General features: G+C 41.4%; 1 pseudogene; it reads right to left on the reverse strand.

Moving 5' to 3' along the window:
• Positions 1-11,402: 11,402 nt before the first annotated feature.
• Positions 11,403-11,696, reverse strand: LOC102836907 (annotated as a pseudogene).
• Between the last annotated feature and the right edge of the window lie 365 nt (positions 11,697-12,061).

A 12,061-nucleotide genomic window follows, 5' to 3' on the forward strand; every position in this document is an offset into this window, starting at 1 on the left:
GCACTTTGGACTTCCTCTCTGAGTATCATTGGCTCTTGTTCATATGGTATCTCTTGAAATGGTTGAACATTAACCATTTCCTTTTGGTACAAAAAGAGAGTTATAGAAAGTGTTAAGACTGCACCCTGTCAAAAGTAGAAAACTCACAAGACCTAGAAAAACAAGGCAGTCCAGGTGAGTTCTGTCTGTCATAGGTTTCACTGTACATAGCAACACAACAGCTTCCACACTTACAACTCAATGGGCATTGATTATACTTTTCATGTTGTGCCACTGTTCTTGCTATCCTTTGGTAAAATATTCCATCTCCATTAATAATACAGATTGTTGTTGTTATGTGCCATGGAATCAGTTCCGACTCATAGCGACCTTGTACAGGGTTTCCAAGGCTGTAAATCTTTATGGGAGCAGAAAGCCTCATCTTTCTCCTGCAGAACAGCTGATAGTTTAGAACTGCTGACTGTGAGATTAGCAGCCCGATTCGTAACCACTACACTACCAGAGCTCCTTAATAATGCAGGCAGTCTCTGATTTATGACGTATTCTACTTACGATGAACAGCACTTGTAACAATGTTCCACTGCTATTCATAAAGCTTTCACTGGCCAATCTTTTCAGGAGTAGATCACAAAATCCATCCTAACCTGCGTTAGTCTGGAAGCCAGAACACTTAACTGTATGTGCAGAATCTGTACATAGACCAAGAGGCATTCATTTGAACAGAACAAGGGGTACTTCGTAGTTTAAAACCAGGGAAAGTACGTGTAAGAGTTGTATCCTTTAATCATATTGATTCAATCTATAAAGTAAGCAAATAATCTGAGAAATTGGACTATATGAAGAAGAACAAATAAAGTAGCAGGCTTGAAGAAAAGCTCATTAACAACCTGCACTATGTAAATAACACAACCTTGCTTGCTGAAAGTGAAGAGGACTTGAAGTAATTATTGGTGAAGATCAAAGACTACAACCTTCAGTACGGATCCTCACAACTGGACCAATAAGCAATATCATGATAAATGAAAAAAATATTTAAGCTGTCAAGGATTTCATTTTACCTGGGTCCACAATCGACACCCATCAAAGTGTTGTTGTTAGGTGCAGTTGAATCAGCTCTAACTCATAGTGAGTGTACAAAGCAGAATGAAACACCACCAGTCCTGTACCATCTTCACACTAGTTGTTAGGTTTGAGCCCATTGTGACAGCCACTGTGTCAATCTAGCTCGTTGGGGTCTTCTTTTTTTCCTATGGCCCTCTACTTTACCGAGCAGAATGCTCTTTTCCAGGGATTGGTCCTCCTGATAACATGAAAACATCAGATGAAGTCTCACCAGCCTCGTGTCCAAGGAACGTTCTGGTTTACCTCTTCGAAGACAAGATTTGTTTGTTCTTCTGGCAGTCCAGACTTTCGATATTCTTTGCCAATACCACAATTCAAACACATCAATTCTTCTCCAGTCTTCCTTATTCACTATCCAGTTGTCACATGTATAATAGTTGTTGTCAGGAAATCAAAGGATAAACTTATTGCATTGGGCAAAATTGATTGCAAAAAAACCTGTTTAAAAGTGTTCAACAGCAAAGCTATTACTTTGCGGACTAAGGTGCCTCTGATTCAAGCCTGTTTTTTTTTTTTTTCATACAAAAGCTGGACAACTAATAAGGAATACTGGAGTGGGGGAAAACAACCAAAAACCTGTCTTTTTTTTTTTAATGATTTCTGTGTGTGTGTTTTTAATGTGTGTATCCAAATATGCCTGAAAATTTATATGTAATGTTTCCAAACCCCACAAAGACAAAATAAAGATCAAATTTATAAATATACTGATTATTAATAAAGACAATAAAAATGAAAATTTAAAAACAAAAGAGGTATTTGACTTAAGTCAGAACTGATTTACAACACAGTTATTGGAATGAAACCCTGTGTTAGTCAGGGGTTTCCTGCAAACTCAGTACTCCTCTAACAAAAACTCCCCTTTACTACCCTCCCCCACCATGCCTGGTAACCATTAATAGTCTTTGGGTTTTATTTATTTGCTGTATTTTATATAAATGAGACCATACAGTATTTGCCCTTTGGCATCTGACTAATTTCACTCAGATGTGTTCAAGGGTTAGCATGCACTAGGACTTTAACCCTCTCCCTGACTGTATAATAGCCAACTGTATTGTATGAGCAAACGAAGCAAGGATGGTGAAATTTTGTCTCACATACTTTGGACATGTTACTAGGAGGTACCACTCCCTGAAAGAGGACATCATGTTTGGCAAAGTAGAGGGATAGAATGACACATGGGCTGTAACACTGGGTTTAAGCATAACAATTGGAGGGTGGCTCAGGGCCAGGCCATGTGTGTTTCCTTCTGTTGTGCATAAAGTCACTATGAGTTGGAACTAACTTGATGGCACCTCTCAACAACAATTCTATGTCTGGACCACATTTTGTTTGTTCCAGTTATGTACATATATTTTTAATATGCAAGACACTTCTAGGGCAATGGAGGCATACTAAATGCTATGAGGTGCTTTCTACATTGTTATCTCTGATTCCCACAATAGCCTAACAAGGTAAATGTTGCCATTCCCACTTTACAGATGAGAAAACTGAGGCTCAGGAAGGTTGAGTTATTTTCCCAGGATCAAACAGTCAGAAAGTGTCTATCTGCTTCCAGATCCTCGTTGCTTTTACTACGTCACCCTGCTTTTCCACATGCTCCCTGTCCTAAGAAGGTTCACTTTCTTGAAAAGTGAATACACTTTATTTTGGTAAGACCAGAACCATAGGACTTTCATGTCTCCCTTAGGGGTGCCAGGAAGTTTGAGCTAAATTTAACTTTCAAGTACAGTCATTCTCGTCCCTCAAGTTCCTGGTAGAATTGCCTTCTGTCTTCCTCTATATGGTTTCTGATCTTTCTCTCTCTCTCACGTTATTTTTAACTGCTGTTTGACCGTTTTTTGAAGGAAGTTGCCCCCAATTCCCTTTGAATTGTAAATAAAATGAACCAGTTACAGTGGAGAATCCACAATAGTCATGGGAAAAAAAATGGTGCCCGAATTGTAAGCAAGGCCACACTTCCTACTTGTGTGAGCTCCAGAACTGCTCCTCCCTGTTGGGGAAGTAAGTGTGTGCCCTGCTTGAGAAAGATTTTGGTCCCACTTTATTGGAGGGAGAGGCGTAAAGAGCAGGCAGAGGGCAGGCCAGCCAGGGAGCACACATAGGCCTCTATGCAGCTATCGTCTACCAGAACTGTCCCCTCAACGCCTCCACAGCTACTCCCGGATGCAGAAAGCATCTTTGCTCAGTTCAGCATTGTGCTGCTTCATCTCTAACACCCACACATACCTACAAGCAGGGTTATCTCAGGGCAGCTGGAATCAAGAGGAGCATCTGAAGACAGGGGTACGAGCCTGTGTACCCACTTCCTTGTTGTCCCCCTCACCCTGAGAAGCTCAGAAATTTGCCTCCGTGCCCCATCCAGGCAGGAAGCCACACTGCTGTGGTCCTTGAGCAGGGAAGAAATGAGCAGCTCAAGCCTTTGGCTTTTGCCAGGAAAAGTGTAGGGGAAGCTTAGCAGTCACGAACATCCTCCTTGGAGCCAAACTGCCCAGCACTGCCACTCTGGAGCCGTGTGACCTCAGACAAGCGACTTAATCTCTTTGTGCCTCTTTTCCTAAAAGTTTTGCTAGGATTAAATGAGCAAATACATATAAAATGTACAGCTGATGCTCCATTTTCATTCTGATACAGTTTATCCTAGAAAATGGTAGATAGTATTAGTCTAGAATGAGGTCTTTATACTTTGTGGGACCAGATGTTTCTGCAATGTTGTTGATAGGTACTGTTGAGTCGGTTCTGACCCATAGTGGCCCTATTTACAACAGAACGATATGCCACCGGTCCTGCTCCATCCTCACAATTGCTGCTGTGTGTGAGCCCATTGCGGTTGCCAATGTACAGTCCATCTTGTTGGGGGTCTTCCTCTTTTTTGCTGACCCTCCACTTGATCAAGCATGATGTCCTTCTCCAGGAACTGGTCCCTCCTGATAATATGTCAGAAGTATGAGAGACAAAGTCTTGTCACTCTTGCTTCTAAGGAACGTCTGGTTATACTTCTTCCAACATAGATTGGTTTGTTTTTTTTTCCAGTCCATGGTATCTTTAACATTCTCCTCCAACACCATTACTCAAATGCATCAATTCTTCTACGGTCTTCCTTATTCACTGTCTAACTCTCACATGCATATGAGGCTATTTATTGAAAATACCAGGGCTTGAGTCAGGCGCACCTTAGTCCTCAAACTGACATCTCTGCTTTTGAACACTTTGCCTAATGCAATACCTCGTTTGATTTCTTAACTACTGCTTTCTTGAGTGTTGATGGTAGATCGGAGCAAAATGAAGTCTTTGACAACTTCGATTTTTTTTCCCCCATAATGTGCTGGACTGTAAAGTCTGTTTGAACCACAAGGTCGGTAGTTCAAGTTCACTAATCGCTCCTTGAAAACCCTATACAAGGTCGCTGAGGGTTGGAACAGACTCAACGGAACTTAACAACAACAACCATTATATTGCAGTGGAGAGGATTTTTGTTTTCTTTAGAGGAAGACCCCCAGCAAGATGAATTGGCAATATGGCAGCATCAATGGACTCAAGCATGGCAACAATTGTGAGGTTGGCCCAGGACTGGGCAATTGTTTCATTCTGTTGTGCATAGGGTCGCTATGAGTCGATACTGACTTGATGGCACCTAACAACAACAATCTTTCAGCAACAAAGGTTGTATCATCGGTATATCGCAGGTTGTTAATGAGTCTTCCTCCAATTCTGATGTTACGTTCTTCTTCATATAATCCAGTTTCTCGGATTATTTGCTCAGCATACAGATTGAAGAAATATGGTGAAAGAATACAACACTGGTGCACACCTTTCCTGATTTCAAACCACTCAGTGTGTTTTTAACAACAGGCTGTGTCATGCTAGTGCATTGGCAATCAATTCAGTGGGTCAAGTTTAAAAACTGAGACAGAACAGAAAATATCAGAGTGCATCTCACATAGTTGATGTGGGCATTACTTTCTGAAACCACTGCTCCTGGGTGACATAGTGGTGATGTAAGTGAAAGGCCAGAAGAGACAGGGTCTCTTAGTGGCTGGAAAGTGGTGAGTGCAGATTGGACCCTTGGAAAGTCTGAATTGCCAGAACTCAGGTTCAGAGGAGTGCAGAGATGGGGCCACGGAGGAATACCTAAGAACAAAGGAGTTGGAACCCTGAGACTTGCAGCTCCAACTGTAGGCTGTGTGCTGTTTGCTGGAAATGGAATGACTCAGAGGTGGCGGGTCTGTGGGATTCACAGGGAGAGAGGGGATGATGCTCCAGCACTCCATCCCAGACCCGAGCTGGACCAAAGGGTCTATCCAGAATAATGCGGGAGAGTTCAGCAGCAGCCCAGGTGAATCAGAGCTGGGTCTGACTGAATGGACGCTCCAAAGAGAAATCGAGTTTTCCTTTTTGTAAAACATGCACACCCAAAACTCAGGCTCTGACTCATGAAAATTGCATGTGTGTCCGAGTAGAACTGTGCTCTGGGGGTTTTTCAAATTGCCAGGCCTTTCTTCCAAGGTACCTCTGAGTAGACTCGGAACCTCCAAACTTTTGGTTATCTGTCAAGTGCTTTAACCATTTGCACCACCCAGGGACCCCAAACTCAGGATGTCGTTGTTGTCAAGTGTCGTCTAGTCAGTTCTGACACTTAGTGACCCTGTATAGGGTTTCTGAGGAGCAGTTATTGGATTTGAACCTACAATTTGCAGTTAGCTGTCCAGTGCTTATCCTACAGCATCACACCAGGACTCTGAGCTATGTGGGTTCAAATTCCAGCCCTACCACCTAGGAGCTGTGTGACTTGGTGAGTCACTGTAGCCTCAGTTTCCTCAGGTGACACCACAGAATAATTGAAGTTCCCCTGCCCCAGGGCACCTGGAAGTCTTGCTCCAGTGATATGCTCAAGAAACAACAGTTGGCTGTCTAAAAAAATCCTCTAATGCTTTTCCTCTCCAAGTAAGCCATGGTGGGAAGGTGGAAGGGTTAGTGAGGGATGTGGGGAGCAGTAGGTTTTGAGGTCAGGAGGCTGGAGTCAGCCTCATGCCTGCCATACACTGGGGATGACCCATACTTGGAAATACTGGTTGATTCTGCAAGTATGTAACCTTCATACCAGCCAGCACTTCTGCTGGGGGTGGGGTGGGGAATGAGAGCAGTGAGCAGCCCACACAGGCGAAAGCCCTGACCTCCCCGTCCTGGAGTTAATAAGCTACTGAGGAAAGGCAACTCTGAACAATAAAAATGAGACACAATATCATGAAGTAGTCAGCATTGCAAAATAATAATAATAATAAGGCAGGTTAGGAAAGGAGAGGTAGGGAGGGATGGAGTCCGGGACAGCTAGGAGGTTAGAAGGGGAGAGGTAGGAAAGGAAAATTAGGAGGACAGCAGTGTGGAGGGGAGTGGTGAAGAGGGAGAGAGAGTCAAGGGAAACTTTCTGAAATCTGGTCATGGGGCAGAATTATGAGCTGAAGGAAGGAATCATGGTCTACCTTAGGGAAGAGCATTCCAGGCAGATGGAACAACCAGTGCAGAGATTCATGTTAGAGGAGGCTAGTGGGCAACTGAGAGTGACGTGGAAATTGCTAAAAGGTAATGAGATGCAGAGAAAAAGAGGAAGACAAGATGGATTGGCAAAGTGGCAGCATCAATGGGCTCAAGCATAGCAACAATTGTGAGGTTGGCCCAGGACCAGGCAGTGTTTCATTCTGTTGTGCATAGCATTGCTATGAGTCAGTACCAACTAGATGGCACCTAACAACAACAACAATGAGATGCAGAAAAAAACTTCTGAATTGAGCTGGGGAGTGGTGGGCTATGTTTTACATATTAAAGAGGTGATCACATATCTATTTCCTTGTTATATCAGCTGAAAGGACCTAGATGCAAGAACACTCCAGTAGCGACAAGTATGTCTAGAACCCATATCTTGGCTCCCAATACCATTCTCATTAATAGAAAGACCTAAGGCTCCTTGGAGGAATGGCTGGTTCTAGGATTGAAATAGGAAAGAAATCAAATGAGTCTGAACTATCATGTAGTGACAGAAAGTAAGGAAATACTCAAAAGTCAAAAACAAAACAAAAGCACAATCAAGGGGCATAGGAACCAACTAAAGGAACTCCCATGGACCCAAGCTGGAACAACTTGAGCAACAAAGTATCTAGCTTTTAACAATGGATTATCTAACATAATAACAAAAGCAAAAACAGCAAAAGACAAAATAAGCAAATAGGACCTTGTAAATATTTTAAACTTTTGTTCATCAAAAGACTTTTTACCAAAAAAGTGAAAAGACAAGTTATAGACTGGGAAAATATCTTTGGAAACTATATATCCAATAAGAATCTAATAACCAATATATACCCCAAAAATGTCAACAATTTAACACCAAAAAAGAGGCAAATAACCAAACTATAAACTGGGAAAAGGACTTGAATAGACAGTTCATCAAAAAAGGACATTCAAATGGCCACTGACCACATGAAAAGATATTCAATATCATTAGCTACGGAGATGCAGATTAAAACCACAATGAGACACCATTTAATTCCCAATAAGACACTTAAGCTTGGAACCTTGGTGGCACAGTGACTGCTAACCATAAGACTGGAGGTTTGAACCCACCAACTGCTCCACAAAAGAAAGATGTGGCGATTTGCTTCAGTAATGATTTACAGATTTGGAAATCCTATGGGGCAGCTCTAGTCTACCCTATGTTGTTGTTGTTAAGTGCTATTGAGTTCATTCCAACTCATAATGACCCTGTATAGGGTTTCTAAGGAGAGGCTGGTGAGCTTGAATCACTGACCTTGCAGTTCAAGCTTGCAGTCCAGCGCATTAACCCACAGCGCCACACCAGGACTCCAGTCTACCCTACAGGGTCACTGTAAGTCAGAATCGAAGTGGTGGCATTGAGTTTGTTTGTAGTTTCAAGAATGACGAACGTTAAACAGAACTTGTGTGATGCTGTAGAATCCTCACTGGACTGTGAATCATAGGTTGGCAGCTCAAACCCACCAGCTGCTCCTCGAAAACCCTGTACAGGGTCGCTATGAATTCAACTGACTGGACGGCATTTAACAATAACAACCAAGATTCAACAAGCAAACAAACAGAAAGTAACAAATGTTGTCGAGGATATAGGGAGTTGGGACCTTTCTCCATTGCTGGTAGGTATGTGTAAGAGTTGTGGAAAACAGTGCGGTCATTCCTCAAAAAACTAAAAATACAACTACCGTGTATTGGGTGCCATCGAATCTGTTTTGATTCACAGCAACCCTGTGAACAACAGAGTAAAACACTGCCCAGTCCTGCGCTGCCCTCACAATTGTTATTACCCTCAAGCCCATAACTGTTGCCAATGTCTCAATCCATCTTGTTGGGGGTCTTCCTCTTTTTTGCTGGCCTTCCACTTTGATGAGCATAATGTTCTTCTCCAGGAACTGCTGGTCCCTCTTGATAATATGTCCGAAACATGAGGGACCCACCATCCTACCTTCTAAGGAGCATTCTGGATGTACTTCTTCCAACACAGATTTGTTTATTTTTCTGCAAGTCCATTGTATTTTCAATATTCTTCTCCAACACCAAACCCAGATGCCTCAGTTCTTCTACTGTCTTCCTTATTCATTGTCCAACTTTCACATTTATATGAGGCTATTGAAAATACCATGTTTTGGGTCAGGCGTACCTTAGTCACCAAATTGACATCTTTGTTCTTGAACACTTTAAAGAGGTCTTGTGCAGCAGATTTGTCTAGTGAAATGAAAGTCTTTGACAACTTCAGTCTTTTTTCCACTCTTCATGATTATTTATTGGTCCAGTGGTGACGATTTTTGTTTCCAGTATGCAACCCATACTGAAGATTGTGGTAATTGATCTTCAACAGTAAGAATTTTTAAGTCCTCTTCGCTTTCATCAAGCAAGGTTGTATCGTCTGCATATTACAAGTTGTTAATGAGTTTTCTTCCAATCCAAGTTATCAAATTATTTGCTCATCATATAGAATGAATAAGTGTGGGAAAAAATACCCTATAGCATACCTTTCCTCATTTAAAACCATTTAGTGTTCCCTTGAACAACTGTTTACAGGTTCCACGTGAGTACAATTAAATGTTCTGGAATACCCATTCTTCAAAATATTATCCATCAAGTACAGAAACAGAGGACCCTAGGACCATCAAGGGAGAAGAGCACAAGCAGAATGCAGGACCTCATAGAGAGAAGCAGCAAAACCAGAGATAGAGGCAGAGATGGGGACATGGAGAGAGGGAGCAGCTGAGGACTCTAGATTCATGGGAAGAGAGGGACTGAGAGCTGGCAGCCAGGAGGCAGACTTACAGAATGTGCCCTTTGTTGGTTTAAATAATTATATATGCCTGAGTGGTTTTTTTTTTTTTTTAAAGAGCTAAAATGAATAGAGAGAAATACTGTTAACTGATGGTACATGGAAGGGATTATAACCATTGTAATGAAACAAAGTATATGATTTGTTGAATGTAAAACAGATTATCTGCCCTGTAAACTTTCACTCAACTCATAATAAAAAGTATATATATATATATTCCATCGCTTGTCATGATCCACACAGTCAAAAGCCTTTGGATATTCAGTAAAGCACAGGTAAACATCTTTCTGGTATTCTCTGCTTTCAGCCAAGATCCATTGGACATCAGCAATAATATCTCTTGTTCCAAGTTCTTGCTTGAATCTGGTTGAACCTCTGGCAGTTCAGTGTACTGTTGTACTTGTTTCTTTATCTTTAGCAAAATTTTACTTGCATGTATTATTAATGATATTGTTCGATAATTTCTGCATTCCATTGGATCACCTATCTTGGAAACGAGCACAAATATGAATCTTTTCCAATCAGTTGGCAAGTGACTGTCTTCCAAATTTCTTTGCGTAGATGAGTGAGTGCCTCCATCGCTACATCAGTTTGTTGAAAGATTTCAATTTGTATTCCGTCAATTTCTGCAGCCTTGTTCTTTGCTGATGTCTTCACTGCACCTTGGACTTCTTCCTTCAGTACCATTGGCTTGTGATCATATGTGACCTCTTGAAAAAGTTGAACATCAATCACTTCTCTTTTGTACAGTGACTCTATTATTCCTTCCATCTTCTTTTGATGCTTTCTGCATCATTCATTATTTTGCCTATAGAATCCTTCAATATGGCAAGCTGAGGCTTGAGTTTTTTCTTCATTTATTTCAACTTGAGGAATGCTGAGCATGTTCTTCCCTTTTGGTTTTCTAACTCCACAGTTCATTATAATACTTGAAATTTTATGTTCAGCTCTTTTACTTCCTCATTTCTTCCTTTAGCATCTCTACTCTGGAGAGCAGGTTTCAGAGTCTCTTCTGATTTCCATTTTGGCCTTTTCTTTCTTTTTTCTCTTCTTAATGACCTTTTAAGGAGCTCTGGTAGCGTAGTGGTTACGAATCGGGCTGCGAACCTTAAGGTCAGCGGTTCGAAACTACCAGCTGCTCCGCGGGAGAAAGATGAGGCTTTCTACTCCCGTAAAGATTTACACCCTCGGAAACCCTGTACAGGGTCGCTATGGGTCAGAACCGACTCGATGGCACTTAACAACAACAACAACAATGACCTTTTGCTTTCTTACTGTATTTTGTTCTTGATGTCATCTAACAACTCTTCTGGTCTTCGGTCATTAGAGTCTAATGCATCAAATTTGTTCTTGAGATGGTCTCTAAATTCAGGTGAGATATGTTGAAGGTATATTTTGGCTCTTGTGAACTTGTTTAAATTTTTTTCAACTTCAACCTGAGCTTGCATATGAGCAATTGATGGTCTGTTCTATAGGCTTCCCCTGGCCTTATTTTGGCTGATGATATGGAGCTTTTCCATCTCTTTCCACAGATATAGTCAATTTGACTTCTGCGCATTCCATCTGGTGAGGTCCATGTGTATAGTTGTCTTTTGTGCTGTTTAAAAAATGTATTTGCAATGAAGAAGTCATTGGTCTTGCAAAATCCTATCATGCGATCTCTAGCATCATTTCTATCACCAAGGCCATATTTTCTATTTCTTTTCTTTCTTTCTTTTATAGGTATTAAAAAAGGAATTTTTATTGAGGGCAAGAGGATGCAAAGAATATAAAAATCAAAAGCTTATCCGATGTTGAATTGACTTTTCTTTCTCTGCTTGTCAAACGGAAGTTGGATTTTATTTGTACACATTCTAAAGGGTCCTGATCTGCTCATGAAATCCTTAAGCAGCTCTTTGGGGTAACTCTTAGCAGGGTGGGAGTGATTTCTCAATTCTGCCTACTTCTATTTCCTTCCCTTTTGCTTCATGTGGACTACAAATAGTCATTGCATGCGATGGTGAGTCCAGCAATGAGTGAAAGAATGCTCTGGAAGCCCACTTTGCTGTCTTGGCACTGGTCCAGGTCCTTCATTATTTTTTCCATAGCCAGAGGGCCTTTTCAGTTTTCCAAAAATCCAGGGAACTCCTTTTTTCATAAGCACCTTCAGGTCCTCCTTAGTTAAGTAGTATTTATCACCAGCAAATTTGTGAAATGTGAACTTCATCATTTCCATGGCATGTTCCATTTGAGACGGCATTTTGGTGAGATCTGTTGGAGTCTTGGCCAGGAGGTGCGGGCCAGACGTTCAACAAGCTGGGACGAAGTGCCAGTCAAAGCCGTATTTTCCAACTACTGATCCTTCCTCTTTGTTTCCAACCTTCAATTTCCAATCAGCAGTAATTATCAATATATCTTGACTGCATGTTTGATCAATTTCAGACTGAAAAAAGGTAGAATTCTTCAATTTCATTATCACTGGCTATAGTGGTTGGTGTGTAAAATTGAATAATAATGGTATTAACTGGTCTCCCTTGTTGTTGTTAAGTGCCATTGAGTTGGTTCTAACTTATAGAGATCCTATATAGGGTTTCCTAAGAGCTGCTGGTGAGTTTGAACTGGCCA

This window comes from Chrysochloris asiatica, unplaced genomic scaffold (genome assembly GCF_000296735.1).
Source record: "Chrysochloris asiatica unplaced genomic scaffold, ChrAsi1.0 scaffold00223, whole genome shotgun sequence".
In the NCBI taxonomy this organism is placed as follows: Eukaryota; Metazoa; Chordata; class Mammalia; order Afrosoricida; family Chrysochloridae; genus Chrysochloris; species Chrysochloris asiatica.